The sequence below is a fragment of the Caloenas nicobarica genome, chromosome 23 (genome assembly GCF_036013445.1).
Source record: "Caloenas nicobarica isolate bCalNic1 chromosome 23, bCalNic1.hap1, whole genome shotgun sequence".
Taxonomy (NCBI): Eukaryota; Metazoa; Chordata; class Aves; order Columbiformes; family Columbidae; genus Caloenas; species Caloenas nicobarica.
In genome coordinates, this window is record NC_088267.1 from 2,906,488 (window position 1) to 2,923,099 (window position 16,612).

A 16,612-nucleotide genomic window follows, 5' to 3' on the forward strand; every position below is an offset into this window, starting at 1 on the left:
AGAAGTAACCAAAGCTGTTCCTTTGGCTGAATTCCTCCAGCTCGTCGTGTCCCGCTACTGCGTTTGAGCAAGACGAACCCACTCCTGCCCCGTGCACCTGAGCCGTGGGGAAGGGATGAGCCACGGCAGCCTCAGCTCTTGCTTTCCCTGGCAGAGAACATCGCACCCCTGGTTTGAAACAGATGGGTGGCTCCATTGTAATGCAAGAGGAATCCTGTGATTTTTATTGCTTGGGTAAGGCAGCAATGGAACCACTCTGCTAACGAGGGATCTGCTAACGAGGTCCTGCTGCCCTTGGTGTGGGTCACATCAGGGGGTCAGGGCTGCAGGTGGGCTGACCCCCGGCATGGGGGGTTTGGGCAGAGCCCCTGTTCCCGCATGGCGCCGGGTCCCGCAGCCCCAGGCGTGGGGAGCTGGCGGTGCGGAAAAGCCCCCGAGGCACACGGGGAATAATCCAGACCAGCTTTTGCTGGACACAACTCCCCCAGTTCTAAAAGGCTTTTTGGTCGAGTTTAACAAGATTAGTCTGCAAGCTGCGGAGATGTCAGCTCGCTGGCAGGGCTGCGCTCGGGAGCTCCTCGCGCGCCAGGGAATGCTGCTCACGGCGTTGGCCTCGGCTTCGCTGGATCAGGCTGTCGCTTTGCTTCTCAATTAGCCGCATCTGCAGGGCGGTAATGAGCTGGGGATTAGGAAGCCCAGAGAGGGGTGCAGAGAAGTTCGGCTGTGGGGAAGGGAGCTCCCTGCACCCCCAGCCCCAGGGCTGTCTCCGCCGGGAGCCCCGCATCGCCGCAGCGGTGACACTGAACGGCTCCTGCTGCTCAGACTGTGTTCTCTAAAGCTCCAGTTTAGGTCTGTGCTGACATTATTGAAGCTACTGGTAGTAAAACATGTCACTACAGGGGCCAGGGCCACATCCGATCATGTGAAAGGAAAGCAAAAAAATAAAGAACCCTCCCAAAAAACCCCAAAATGAAACCAAACGCGTATTGAGAGGAGGGCTGGATCTCTAGGGACGCGGAGCACTCGGTCCCACTGCCCACCCCACTGAGAGGCACCTCCCAGACCTGCCGCCTGGGCCGTGCGGAGGGGACAAGTCATGCACCGGAGTCACTGCTTCCCGGTGCCACATCATCATGCAAGTGTTGAACACTCCCAGTGCAACGAACCACAAATAAATGCTGCTGATGCCTTTGCCATCCCGTCAGGGATTAGTACACGCCAGAGCAATTTGCATGGGGATGAAACTTGGACCAAAGGGCAATGCCGAGGCAATACGGTATTATATATTATTGCCAGTTGCAAGGGAACAGCAGCAGCCTCCAAGCTTGTATAACTCTGGAACATCACTATTATTAGAATGGAAAGTTAGCAAGCAATTAGCTAATTGCAATTCACATTGTCTGTTGGCAATTATAAGGAGAACAGCTATAAACTCCAACAGATGGAACTCAGATGGGTCAGTCTCTTTTTTTTTCTTTTTTCTTTTTTTTCCTCCCCAAAGGGCATTTGCTATGAACTAAACGACAGGTTTGACCAGGGGTTTGTGAGCAGGGTCCCTGCAGGCAGCTGTCCCCAGCCGGGGCGACACTGAGCAGCCGCTGTCCTGTCCCCGTCCCCACCGGCAGTGAACCTGCCCCACGCTGCAGGAGCTGCTTTGGGGAGCTCATCCTCTCTGGACTGTCCTAAGCGGGACATCTTCAAGGCCGGAGGGTTCAACTCCTTGCTCTGTGGCCTCATTCAGTTACTCTGCTGTTGGGGGTACTTGTTTTGCAGCCCTGGAAAAGCGGGGAGCAGAGCAGTCTGGCTACCACAGGTAGTTCTTCCCATCCATCCGTCCATCCATTCATGACTCTGTACAACTTGAGGTAATAGCTTCTCTTCTTTCTCCAGCAGTGACACGAATCAATGGTGCCTCCCTGAATCTGATTTCTATTCTGAGTCAAACATTTGGCTAAAGAACCTCCACCCTGCAGTCAGACCTTCTGTGGCCACGGAAGCAGCTTTGCTCCTTACCTCTGAACGTTGATGATGCCGGTGACTCTGGCAAAAGAACTTCCCTGTTTCAGGTCAGGCTGATGCAGATACAGGTACAGCTGTGGGATCTGAAACAAATTAAGCACAGCTATATGAATTTCATAAATAGTAATACAAACCCACGGTACACCTTGGGCTGATATTAAACCGAGGATGAGTTGGCGATCATTTTAGACCAAATGCATGATATTGAAATGGAAACATCAGGTTTTACTTATAAACCCCAGGTTTCGCAGAGGAGGCAGTTTATGGAGTGACCATTTATTAAAGACAAATGCTATCATTTGAAACATATCTCATGTAGAGCAGGGGACTGGCTGATGCGGAGGAGCAGTAACTAGAGCCGGACCTTTGAGTTTACGAGCCATTGGTTTAAACAGGCTCCGCAGGTACAGGAAGGTGTGATGAGAGCTGCCGGCTGCCCGCGTGGCCACCGAGCCGCCAGCCCTGGCACCACGGCAAGCACGGACCCGCGGGGCGCCGAGTGCCGCGGCCCAGGCCGAGCGTGCTTAACTTCAATAAATATTTAACTCCAGGCAGAGAGATAATCCAGTTATCTCGAGTCAGACCCGTCACGTGCTTAACACGAGCAGGTGCTGGACGGGGGAGCCCCAGGAGGGCCCTGGGCACTGAGCTGCGCTCCTGAAATCCCCAGGGATGAGCTCGGGTTCCCGCGTCCGCCTGGGATGAACGTCGGCCAGTGACGTGGCAGCTCCGTCCTGGCGACACCGCGGTCTCTGATCTGGGGTCCTCAAAAAGCCTCAGAGGGGTCGGTCTGCTCCTCCCCGAGCCCGTCCGTTCCTCGTGAGGCACGCCAGCAGCAGCACCCACGAGGCACCAGCCTGATTTTCCTTCCGCTTCAGGAGTGAGTGATTTTGAGCTGCAGGGCAAATGTTAAATGTTAACAGCTGCTGTTAAAGTCACATCTGCAGGTAATTTTGCTATTCACCTGGAAAGAAAAAGTGTTCATTCAACTAATTGAAGAAGTATATTCTGCTTTTCTGAAATCTTTCTGGATAGGTTCTGGCACCTCAACAACATGGTGCTGTTTGTTCTTTATTTTTAAAATCAGAAGTCTAGGACAAGTGTGCCCTTCATAGGCAGTAGCAGGTAAAGTTGCATGTTTTCTAGAAGCATAAATTCCATTTGTTGCATGTAGGAGAACTTTCTGGCTCAATGCAGTATGACATTTGCAACTATTTAATTTGAATAAATTCCATTTCTATGCTCCATCCGGCTTTTAGCATGTCAGCCAAACTATTTGTAAGGGACAGAATGTAAATCCTGCCTGTGTTTCCTCTGCTGTGAGATCGTCAGGGCCCTGTCATGCTAACGCTGTTCCTCCTGCTTTCAGAGCTCCTGGGGGGAAGCAGCTCCATTCCTGGGGACCTGGACGAACCCACAGAGTCCTTTGGGAAGCGGCTCTGGACAAGGGGGGCTGGCGCAGCTGAGGGCTGGGCAGCTGGAATCAGACATCCAGCTGTGGCCAGCCTGGAAACACCATCAGTTTTCCATCGACCCAAACAGGTGTCAAACAGCTGCGTGGGGGGGTTCCCTGGTTCCATCAGCCCATGCTGGAGCAGATGGGGAAGCGAGGGGTGGGGGCTGCCCGCAATGGCGGGGGGTCATTGGCCTTGGTCACTTCTCGGCTCTCCTAAGGGCGTTTCAAAAGCCTCGTGTCCCTCTCACCCTCATCCTCCGCTCTTTTTCATGATATAGTAGATGCCACCCTGATTTCCATGAGCACTCTCTCTAGTGACTTGGAACTTCTGTAACTCCAGTAATTCAGGAAAGCACACGTACATTGCAGACAGATGTGCGTTGTCTAGTGAACACTATTGAGATCGGGGGATCTTCAGTAAAGATGCAGACAGGGGCAAGCTTTTGCTGGGATCAAGAGCCATCACTCGGCATCCATTGATGGGAAAATTGAATCCTCTCCTGCAAAACCGCCTGTTACAGGCGACTTGTTCCTGGGAACATGGCTGGAGGAAGGTGTCCATCCGTGCTGAGCCTGCCTGGCCCCTGCACGGAGGGGAATAAGCAAAACCCCTCAAAAGGCAAATTGTACTTATCAGGGGATGGATCTCCTGGCTGCTTTATCCTCACAGCTCCACATCTGGCAGGGAGAGCGAGGGGGCAAGGGAAATGCATCCCCTGCCTGCCTACGGAGCTCAGACAGGCTGGTGACAGCTCGGCAATGTAATGATGCCCATTAAGCCCTAAATAAAGTGTGAGGAACATGCTGGGGATCAGCAAATCCATCCTGACAGAAAGAAGCAGAGGAATGAAATCCTTTTTCCCCAAACAGACTGGTAAGTCTGTGCACTAAATGGAACCAAATCCCACTGAAAAATGGGTCCTGAAGACTGATGGTTGCAGCCGCCCAGCTCTCACTGGCGGGGACGCACGCGAGCCTGTACCAGGTGAGGGAGCCCATTGAAATGCTCGGGATTCATCAAACCCCCTTTGTCCACACGCATTTACAGCCAAGTTCATCACATTTCCCTTTGCACTCCCCCATCACCCATTTGCCATCCTCAAGGGATGGCTGCAGCCATCCTGACTTTCAGCAGACCTGCGGGCCTTTCTTCTTTGTGTAAGTGGCAGACTTAAGACAAGCCCAGGGTCTCTTAAACATGCCTGCCTCCCAATAAACAAAGCGAGTGAGATGTGTTACCAAGAATTGCCCAGCCGAGCCAAAGGCTCTTTGTGTTTTTGTTGATGCTGGAGGGTCACCTGTCCCTAAAGGATGCTGGGCAGGCTGGAAAGCCTGCTGAGCAGCTCGGTCAGGAAGGACGCTCACATAATGGCATTTGGGGATGATAATCAAAGGCAAATAACACCTGAGTGCAGGCAGCAGGGTCGGGGGGAGCCCAGGGGACACGTGTGCTGCTGCCTGAGTCTGGGAACACACAGCTCTGGGTCTGCTCCCAGGGACTACAGATGGCCCCGTGTTTAACGCAAAACAGGAGCCAGTCCGGCTTGCTGCAGCTTTGCACTGTTAATTCCCCAGCAGGTTTCCGTGCCCGCTCTCTCTGCTGAGCCACCTGCTCCAGCAGACTCATATTTTGCAGGGGAGGGTTTTCAAAAGAGAAAAGCACCTGGACCAAGCCTGCAGGCGGCTGCTGTCGGCAGCTCTGGGCAGACCCAGCAGTTTGTCCTCCCACACGAGAAAGCAAGCGCTGGCAGTGGGAGGCTGAGCATCACACCCCAGGTCAGCACGTCCCTCCCTCCGCTCAGGGTCACCGATGCTCTTCGCTCCCCTGGGACTAAGCTCTCCATTCCTGAAGACTATTTGGGTGAGAAATCAGTAATGCTGCTAAGGCAGAAATCCCCGCAGAGGAGGTCCCCAGAGCTCTGTGTCACCTGGACAAGGTCCGTCCTGCTCCACCAGCCCTTGGCTCCATCCCTGCAGGGCACCAGCCCTGCCCAGCAAGGTGCTGGAGGCCATGGGGACCAGATGAGCCACAGGGAATGGTCCTTTCTGGGCTTGATTAAGGCTGTGAGTTCTTTACCAGTTTGCTGGATGTTCTTTGTTGCCCTTTCATTTGAACAAGGGCCAAAAAGGTGGGATCCAGATTGCAGGCATTTTCCTAGTGCCTCTTTCTGTTCAGGGGTTGCTGTTCTTGGTCTCATGGGCTGCAGCGAGGTTATCTTGTGCTCCCCACACCTCGGAGACCACAGTCTCCTTCCAGGCTCTGCCATTTGGGGTCTGTGCTGGGGGTCGGGCAGCTCCCGTCCCCGGACACGGGGCCACGCTGCCAGCACGAGATGCTGGTTTCGAGCGCAGGAGGCTGCCAGGACACCTCACCAGATGCACATTGTCTCTTTGTTCCTCCGAAAACCACAAAAAAGTTTCTCCCTTCACAGTTCAGCGATGCCCAGACAAAGATGACGTGAAATCTGTGGGAAGACTTATTTTATTACAATATAGGAATTCACAGAACCAGATGTTTAAACTTAGCTATTGCTCCTCCATACGAGCACCACTGCTCCTGCTCAGTGGAGCTGTTTGCAAGATTATTTACAATGCCGTAAATGTGTCCACTGCTGCCTGGGTCTCCAAAAGCTGCTGGAGTCGGGGCTGATGCCACAGCGAGTCCCCTCTGCTCCCCTGTGCCACAGGACCTGCTGGAGCGGGGCGGTGGGAGGACTGGGTGCGCGGTGCCCTCGGTGACCCCAGCACGCAGGACGAGGTGCAGCCCCGCACAGTTCCCGGCCAGGAGATCGGCCTGCCCTGCGGGACGTGTTTCACAAGCCGTGTTCCCGGGGAGGGGTCCCCACATTAAGAGTCAAACCCTGGTTTTGTGTTTTCTCCCCTGTTCCTCAGCCGGGCTCCTGCAGCTGGGCTCAGAGGAGCCTGAGGCCGGCTGGAGACGTGTCCCCCGCTGCAGATGTGTCCCCAACAGGAGCTGTGTCCCTGGCTGGAACCGTGTCCCCGGCTGGAGCCATGTCCCTGGTTGGAGCTGTGCAGCAGCAGCTGTTTTGCAAGAGCCTGGGCTGCCTTTCTAACCCAGCCAGCAGCTGTTAGTCACCCCAGCGCGGTGTTTCAGGGTCCGTGGGCTGGAACAGGGAAGCGAGGCTCACACGCACGTCCAGGGCAGCGCTGTTTGTTTCCCCAGCATCCCGAGCTTCATCTTTTCCACCTTCCCGCTGCCAGCACAGTCTTTATCCGCTGCCCTGACACCTCCAGGGTTTATTTCAAGCTGAACCACGCTGCCTCCATATGTGCTCCTGCCACTGGTTGCTGGTTATTAAAAGTCGCTGCTGCTGCTGGTCCATTCAGAAGTTGGCAGTCCTTAAAAGCTCATTCATCTCAGACAAGCCTTGTGGCAATTATGGCCCCATCCCGCAGGATCAGTTAACTCCTGCTCTCCCGTTAGCCCAAGGTGCACAGATCAGCAATCACGCCTGGTTCTGATGAAAGCGATGCAGAAAATCAAGCCCAGTCCCTGCACCACTCCCAAGAGAGGGAGGTGGCTGTGGAAAGAGGAAAATGGTACAACTGCCCGGAGGCAGGAGATCAAGAGATAATTGCAACCAAAAGTCTGACCCCGCAGGGAGCTGCAGGCGCCGGGTCACCTCGCTGGGGAAGGACACGGTGCCTAGGGGTGGGAGATGCCGGAGGTTTCCCCAGGTCTGCAAGTCATAGCAAATGCTAAAAAAACATTTTTTATGCAAGATCAACTCTGGAGTGAAATACAGAAATGTACAAAGCAATCGCAATTGACCATCTGGCTCTAACGTTCCCAAAGCTCATAGCCATTTATCTCTGTCCAAAAGTGTGCTTTAAAGATGCAACAGGAATCCTCCTTCGCGGAGAGAATTTGTGAGTGTATGTTTGGCCTTTAAACATGTTAAACTGCACCAAAGCCTATGGGGAGTACATAAACACCAGGGAACAAACAAGCTCACTTCATACCTGAAATGAAGCTTGATTTTTGATGCAGAAATGTGTTTATTTCCTTGGAAAGAAACAGGCCCTGGCCTTTCAGCTGTTACAGATTTTCTCAAGGGAATAATTTTTCTAGCAAACCTTGTTACTTCTGTAATCCTTTGTAACAACTCACCGACTCATGCTGCCCTAGCTTTAAAAATACTTTTTCAAAGCCCATTAGCAAATTCACAGGTTTTTTTTATACACTGAGAATTAAAGTGGAAACATAAGACTTAGCGAATTATTTTCACTTTATATACAGTCTCCCTAGTAAACAAGCATTGCAAGAGCCTGTGTGCTGTCGGCAGAGCACTGAGGGATGGAGAACAGAATGTGGTCACATGTGGTTTTATTCAGTGAGTTATTTATATAATCTGAAGTATAGTAACAATCTCCTCAGACCCAGAGGCTCCCAGCTCTGCAGCCCCTGCAGAGGGTGCTCCTTGGCTTTCCCACCATATCTTCATGGATGCCCCTGAGCTCCAAGCACTTCACTTCTATGTGTTGCTGCTTGGTGAAGACCTTTACTCCCAGGAGTAAGCTTGGATCGATGGAGCTCCTGGGCATTTTTCCACAGACGCATCCTGGTACTCCCCGGTACAGCATCCCACATCCTGGTACAGCATCCTGCATCTCGTTGCTCCCCTGGTACAGCATCCCGCATCCTGGTACAGCATCCTGCATCTCGGTGCTCCCCTGGTACAGCATCCTGCATCCTGGTACAGCATCCTGCATCTCGGTGCTCCCCTGGTACAGCATCCCGCATCCTGGTACAGCATCCTGCATCTCGGTGCTCCCCTGGTACAGCATCCCACATCCTGGTACAGCATCCTGCATCTCGGTGCTCCCCTGGTACAGCATCCTGCATCCTGGTACAGCATCCTGCATCTCGGTGCTCCCCTGGTACAGCATCCCACATCCTGGTGCTCCCTTGGCCTTGTGGCTGTTCAGCACCACCTGTGCCTGGGTCTGGGCAGGAGAGTTTTGTGATGAAGTCTGAAGGACAGAGTGTCCCAGGAACTAGCGTGATCCCATCCTCCCTGTTTCTCACCTCCCTCTACCTTCCCAAAGGCCTGATTTCACATCTAGAGATGTCTGAAAGCACCACGGCTCTCCTCGCTTCCTCTGCAGCCCACCACAGACAGCATCTCTGCTGCCCTCCCAACGCAGCCCCACAAGCAGTGGTGTCCCAGGGGGTTGGTGTCCTGGGTGCCCACCTCTCTCCTGGGGGTCCCGCCAGCATGGTGCGAGCTCTGCCGTTGCAGCTGCGCATCGACTCCGCAACATTGCATGCTAGTGGTACGAGAGGAGAGGAGCTGCTGGGGGAGCACGGGCTGAAGGCCAGATGAGGTCTGAGCAAACCCATGGTCACCATAAAATATCTGGTCCACTCACCCTAGAGAAATGTTTTCAATCTCACTGGCATTAAAGGTTACAGTCAGTCATTCTCCAAGCAGGTGAATGGAATTCTTTATTGTGGCTATTTGGTGATATCTTGAATGGCAATAAGGATTATCCTCCAGATTTCTGCATCTCACTTGGAGCCCCTAGCATGTGTTTATAATTTTCCTCTCCCTTTCAGGCAATGCCAGCAATCTCCTGAAGTTCTTAAAATGAACCTGTGAAATTTAATGGCTGACCAGTATATCTGACATATTTTTCTAAAATACTGTTTCGAGTGTGCTTCTCATACTGATATAGGATAATTTTTTTTGCAAACAAAGTATCCACTGTATTTTATCACTAGTATTTCTCATGCCATTCTTTGTCAGAAAGGAAGGTCAGGCCAGTGATGCTTCTCTGAATTTCCAAGGAGGAGCAGTAGGTGGCTGGCTTGGATTTCTTTAGTCTGTCTGTGCTGGTTTGAACAGGCAAAGGCTTCCTCGTGGCAGGGACTGTCAGAGGGCCAGGGTCTGCCCTTGGCCCCAGTGCTGCAGGAGCAGGTTTGGTCCTGGGCAGCAGTGCTGGCGGGGGGCACTGCCTGGACCCCCCCGGCTCTGGGGACACCCGTCCCACCGGCCGGTTTGGGGTGCCGGGCCGGTGCTGCACAGGTGTTGGTGCCACGGTCCAGCGTTGCACAGCTCATATGTGCTTCTCCTCTCTTGGTTGCTTTTCTTTAATGAGCCGGTAGTTTAAAGCCTGAAATAAACAACTACAATTGCCTGATGTGAAGGGAGGACGCAGCTTCTCTTCCTGAGCCAACGGAACAACAATTTGTCAGAATATAAAAATACTGTAGGCTGCTCCCACGGTGGCCGGGAGGTTTGGGACACTCCAGCAGGCTGGTACCAGATTTCAGGGAGCCTCTCATGTCACACTGTCACCTCGGGGTGCACCCGAGGCCGGTGCCTGGTGTGGTGTGGGGACAGCCGGCTCGGCCCCGGGGCAGCGCATGATGTGGGTTTGCAGGCGGGATGCTGAGCTTCATGGATCTGTAATTGCAAATGTAGGGTTGTGGTAATGAGGGAATTCAATGAATCCACACATTTCATATCTCCGCTGACCCTCTGTGGCCCATAAATGGTCTAAATACTGATTCCTCTTGTCTGTGGCCAGGACAGAACAGTTAGTTCTTGTGTTTTTGAACAAGGCGGCATCGTTTGGCAGCGGATTTGAGGCTTTATGGAGTCATCGTCTCTGTTTCTCAAAAGCTTTTTCCAAAGTCATTTCTTTCACTGAACCTTTAATTGCTGCCCTCATCCCGTCGCAGCCCTTCCCTGCTCTGGTCGCATCCCCAGCCGTCACCTCCTTGCCTGATGTGCACCATGCGGCTGCTCTTCTGGCACACAGCGCAGACGGTGAATGGTTTAACCCGAATGGCTGGGCGTCCCGGGCACACGCAGATCCCGGCTCTGCTCAGAGCCCTGCGCAGCAGGAGGAGGCGGCAGCACCGAGACCAGGAGCTGCTCCGGGACGTTGCACAACCGCAGGGGTTCACAGGAGGGGTCCAACTGCACCACGCACCAACGCGTGCCAGGAGGAGGCTGGCAGAGAAACTTCTTTTCTTTTCTATTCACATTGTCATCCCACCCCTGTCACCGCTGCAGCCAAGTGTTTCCAGCTTCCACATGGAACGGCACAAGGCAATCTGCCGCCTTCCCCTGCCCCGTGCGCCGGGGAGCCGCGGCGGGCACCGGCACTGCCGCCGTCCCTGCTCCTGTCTCGCAGCGCGGGGGCTCCTGCCGTGCTGTCCCCGCTGTGTCCCCTTCCCCGGGCCCCCGCGGCCTCTCCCCCAGGCTGGTGCCCGCGGTAGAGGGGTGGCTGCTGCTTCCCACCACCCGCAGCCCCCAGCCCGGTGCCTGGTGCCCCGAGCACCCCGAGCACCCCGAGCACGGCCTCGGCAGCCACCAAGCCTGGGACCCGCTGCCCGGGACAGACGGGCTCTCATCCAGCCGAGCAGAAATCCACAGCTTGGCTCTCTGCTTCCTCCCATCCGCCCAAGTTTATTTTCCTTGTTTTCTGTTTATGAGCTGGGTGAGTATTAAATTTCCCAAAGTCATTGCCATCCATTGCCACAGGTCTCGCACACAAAGACTCCCTCGGTGCCAGGATCCAAGTTTTGCAATTGGAGCGGTTCCCTTTCCCTGCAACCATTGTGGAAACAGCCTTTGTTTTGCTTCTGGATCTTGTTCATCAGGCCCAAATCAAGGGCCGCTATCCAAAGTCTGGGTTTTTTGAAATCCGATTTCACTGCTTTAATGAAAACAGCATATTTCAGGGGACAGGGCTGAGGTCCTTGAACAGTAGGATTTTTTCTGCAGGACTTGTATATCTCTGCAAAAGCTGCGCTGTCCAGCCCTGCCAGTCCCCTCTGAGCAGCAGGAACTGGAGGGACGAGGCACGAATGCTCCTAAGGGACTTGTTAAAGGAGAAAGCTGCATTTCTGTCTCAGAATCTCCATCCCAGTTGCAAACTGACAGCCAAGGCTGAACACCCCGTGCCCTCGGCGCAGCTGGCAGCTTGGCAGGCGCGGAGCCTCCCGCCGTGCGCACCGGCATGGGCTGCGGCGTCCCGGCTGCTCCGGCCCCGGTGCCGCTCTGCCCCGGGGAACGTGGCTCCTCAGCACCGCGTCCCGGCAAAGGGCAGCCGCGCTCCTCCGTCCCGCGCCAGGCAGCCGCACCGAGCTCAGGCTTTCCCGATGAAAACCCTGTCAGTGCCGGGCCTGTAGGAGAGGAATCCCCTGAACTGCGTGTGCCGCGACTGCCCTTGTGTATGTCAGAGGCAGGGAACGGTTCTGTAATCACCCATTTTTATTTAATCGTTACGCCCCTGTCCCCCTAGCTGTTCCAGATGCTCTAATGGTTCCTAGCTCTGGGCTCTAAAACATGCTGTTCTTTTCACCCTCGTCCCCGCCCTTCGAGCACAAACAACGGTTTTGCTGGTTTTTGAGCCTTTTGTGTGCCAACGGGATGTGGGGAGAGAATCCCCTCCATGCCAAGTTCAGTTGATAATAAAAAACAGGAAAGGAGCTTGATGCCGGCTTAGAAGCCTCCGAAACCCCAGGCCGGGCTTTGCAGGAACCAGCCGGGACGCACGGCTGCTCCGTCCTGCCCACCGCACGGCTGGGTTGGGGCAGCCTCGTGTCACCTCTGCTGTCCCTTGGGCGATGCCTCGTCCCTTTCTCCCCAGTGACGAAGACGGGGAGGAGCAGCCCCGGCTGCAGCCGGGAAACTGGTGTCACCAGCGCTGGGGGTGCCTGGGGCTGGTGGCCGGAGGAAGGATCGTGGGTCCCAGGTCTGGTTGTTGCTATAGTCTCTGCAAGTCCCTACATCTCCTCTTTTATCCCTTCTTTATATATATTTCAGAATGATATAAATTCTCTGCTATGAATCCCGCTGTGCGAGCACAAAAGAGAAGTTGCAGGCGGGCCCAAGAGAAAGGGAGGATAAAAAAAAACCACAGGAGAAAATTAATAAAGCATTTGAGAAAGGGAGAGAGCGCCTCGCTGGGAAAGTGTGTAGCACACAGGGCTCCCCAAAGCACATCAAAGCCTGACTCTGAAATTAGCCCAACCGTTGGGAATGTAAAGCAGGGGATTCTCCCACTGGGCTGTGGATTGAGTGCCCCCACGGGCTGCGAGGCACTGACATTTGTATTTATCCAGGCTAGAAGCTCCATCATGGAGCTTTTCAAAGGGCACCGCTGGGACCCAGCAGGCCACCTCCCCAGCATGGCAAACACGGCACTTTTAATTACTGCTCCGAGACAGCACATGTGCCCGACCCCCACACTAATTCTTGTTGCAATTACAGCGATCTAATTGAGTTTATTCACTCTCTGCAGCTTTTGTGTCTTTCTTTCTCGCACTCCCTGCCGGTGAGAGCCGGGGCCTCCGTTGATCCGTTAGGTAGCAATACGGCAGTGCCGGCGGCCTCTTTGTGCCCCTTGAGCTGCCGTCACTGCTGGGAAATGCCAAATCCCGCCGGAGCCATGCCCGGCAGCGCGGCAACCCCTCCGCGGCTCAGACAGCCGCGCGGGCGGCATCGTGCCATGTCGGCGTGCGGGCTCAACGTTTTGTTTGGAGTAGCAATTTTACGTTGTTATAGGAAAATTACTCCCAATTAGCAGAGAAACGATGCCTCGGAAGTCACAAACAGGCTCTCCGCACACAGGGTGGATGAGCTGTCCAGCGGGGCCATAGCAGCCTGCAGCCACGTTTGTGCAGCTGGAGCCTTTTGGAAGTTGGGGGGTCCCGTGTCCCCTTGTCCCCCGCTTCGCTTTCTGCAGTTGCCTCCGGGAGGTCTGAGACTCACCGGGTTCCCACCCAGAACCTGCACCTGCCCGTTGGAAGAAAAGTCTGTGGGAAAGGGGGTCCCTGGGTGCTGCCCCACAAGCGCCCGCTCCCCGTGGCGTGCGGCCCATGGCTGCGGATCTCTCCAGAAATGGGTCTCAGCAGCGATCTGGTGATCAGCCAGGCACCAGGAACCCATGCCTAGCAGGTGCAATTACATTGCTAAGTAATTATCTCGTTACAGGCCTGCAGCTGTGCCTGGCACCTGTGGTGACTGACGAGCACCGTGGAGTCTGGGACCAGGACGTGGCTGCCACCGTCACAGCGGGGACGGTGGCACTAGGGAGTCCCTGGGTGTTATCGTGAAGAGCCCTTGGATGCTGCCCCTCTGGATTTTGGCTTTTATATTCTGGCAAATATTGGTGTCTGTTGAAAACAAAATCCCCTGCATCCGCAAACTACCACTGGAAGCATTTTAATTTTGACTAGAAACCAAATCAAAACCCACTTAGTTTTTAGACAAATCCAGTAAGGTTTTTGGTCTCTTGGGGAGTGGATTTTGCTTTCTCGTTTTCACCACTTTCACCTCTTCTCTCTTTTTCCGCTTCCATCCTTGCTGTATCCATGGATGATGGGATGATGGGATGATACCCCAGCCCAGCACCCCAGCCACAGGCTCTGCTGCCACCACCCGCCAGCGCGGCCCCTTGCTTTTCCAAACCTATTTGATGAACGATAATAAAAATAAAGCATATCGGTGCTGGAAATTAAAACTTTCTTGTGCAATATTAACTGAAGGAATGCTGAACCTTCTGCAGGGACAGCAGCCCAGAGGGCCAGGGTGGCAGGATGAGCCCCCACGGGAGCTGCCGTGCGGCGGGGTGAGCCGGGACCCCCGGGACACCCCCTGTCCCCAGGGGCTCCCGCAGGATAAGCCCTTCTTGGAAGGTGGGAACATCTGCCCGTGGCTTCTGTGGATGCTCTGGAAGAGGGAGCTGAGCAGACACATGGCAACTGGCCCAATGAGGGAGGAGGGGGAGGAATTAACTCTCATTTAAGTCCACTTTTGTTGTAAATAAACTATAATCACTTCAAACCTTTTGCTTAATCAGAAAAGGATGTTGAACATTAAGCAAACAGTCGGCAGGCTTGTCTTACTGCTGGATTAGAAGTACTAAATGCCAGCGATACTTGCTTTTTTTTTTAATCTGTCCTGCAGCTGCATTATTAAAACAAACACATTTGCAGACCTGCAAAAGAACCTAAATGAAAATAAAATAGGAGACTGAAGCTTTCCCAAGGGCAGTATCTGAAATCTGGACAATTTTAAAACCTACGTTTAGTCTTCATCTTTTGAACCAAATAATGGAGGGAAATGACACGTGATAAAATTAACCACTGGAATTAGCAGCACGTTCTCTAACGGAGCCAGGTTAAAGTCTCGTCCCCTCTCTGTGCAGAGGCGGCAGCTCCGGAGGCCGCGCTGCTCCCCTGCGGCTCCGGCCCTTCTGCTGGAGACCAAACACCCCTGGTCTTACAAGGATGCGACTTCTTGCACTAACTATGGTTTTTCCTTAAAGACCCAACTTCTGGGCCGGTGAACAAGCCCAGAGAGAGACTCTTGCAGGAGTTCATGAAACTCTCTCATAATTTGAAAAAATGAAGGTTCCTAGCTTCCTTGGTGGCAGAGAAAAGCTGGAAAGTGTAACACCTAAAGGCTCAGAGTCCAGCTGGAGTGTGAGAAAAGCACATATTCCTCGTTTTTTCAAGTCCTGAGCACTTGTGCTGACCAAGGAGCAGCAGCTGGGGCCCCGGAGCTTCGAGGAGCCGCAGGCAGAGCTGCGGTGACCCGGCCGGTGTCTGCAGAGGGGACACCCCGGGGAGCGGGGGCCAGGTCCTGCCCTTGCACCACGCTGCCCGCGGGCCCCTCTGCGCCCAACCCAGTTACGCAGCCTCTGCCACCCTGCCCAGAGCTCTGGCATCCTTTTGTTCCTCCCTCCAGCCCCGGGGACAACAAAACCAGATTTTAAAGGAACGAGAGGAAAATGCCAGCTCCGCGGGGCTGGGACGTGCAGCTGTCCAGGACGGCAGAGTTAAAGTGAGCGGCTGTTGCTGACAGGGATGCCAGCCAGCAATTTATTTTCCACATTAATTTTGGTTATAAGTTCTTATATGATTGCAAACTCCAGTTTTCACAAGGGAAACTTTCCCCCTGCACACACAGGACAACAAATCAGATTGACCTAAAGTTGTTCTTTCCTAAATTTCTTGTGGAATCTTGGCTGGATACAAGTTGTCTCAAATGCAATTACACTGTCATAAATAATTTTCCACCTCTTTTTTCTGTCTCAACCATCCCGCTCCCCTGTGGTCAGTGGAAATTTCCCCCTTTTATTAGGTTAGACTCGTTGGCACTGAGAAAAACTCCGCGCTCATGGCATCATTGTCTGCACTGAGCCAAATCCTCAGAGATCTCCCTCCCGCTAACACAAAAGCCGGGGCTGGTGCTGGGTAACGAAGCCTGTAGCTGGGTGACGAGCTGCCGAAGCTCTCCTTGCCCCAACTTGGGAAACACCTGCACTAATGTCCTTAACTTGGAGCATAAACCTCTGGGAGCTCCAGAGCATCAGCTCGCTGCTGGGGCGAGGAGGTTCAAGTTAAAGCTCGTGCTTCATGTCAAATACGTGCTGGAAAAGCTTTGCTGCAGCTAGACATTAGCAAAAGGCTATTATGCACACATTTCTCAAGGTTTTGGCCAAAATACATGGTTTTCTAGCGCCTGCTCTGCTCCCGAGCTGTTCTCCACACTTCCCTTGTATGTGGCCGAGTCCTTCCAGACAAAGGGCTCAGCGATGTGACTAACATCTGCCACATGTGGACACGTCCTTCTGCTATTTAGCGCTCGACTGTGCTCTTTATTACTGTGCCTTTCAAACGAGCTGCATCCCCAAACCACTTCAGAGAGCAGACTAATTAAAATCATGGGTACAAAGCCGTGCAGGGAGAAAAAGCCCTCTTGAAGGCACCCAGAGAGCGGGGGGGACACGTTCAGCCCCCCGGCTGCTCTGCAGGGTGAGGGGCAGGTCCCTCCCTGGGCCCCGGCACACCCAGGCCAAGTCTGGGCAGATTGCAGTAATTCAGCCCCTTCAAGGGCTGGTAAACCATTTTCAAGAGTCATTAGAAGTATTATTGGTCCTAAAAGCCCCGTATTCCCAGTAGGACCAGTGCACTCCAGCCGCCAGCCAGCCGGGGCATGCAGCAGAATGGGACAACCATGGGGGGAGCATGGGGCTGTGGTTGCCCCCAGTTTGTCCCTGACGAGCTGCCCAGCTCCTCCACGTCCCCGAGCATGAGGATGCTGCTCTGCCACCAGCCAAAGGGCCGAGCATCCCCAGCCATCGCAAACC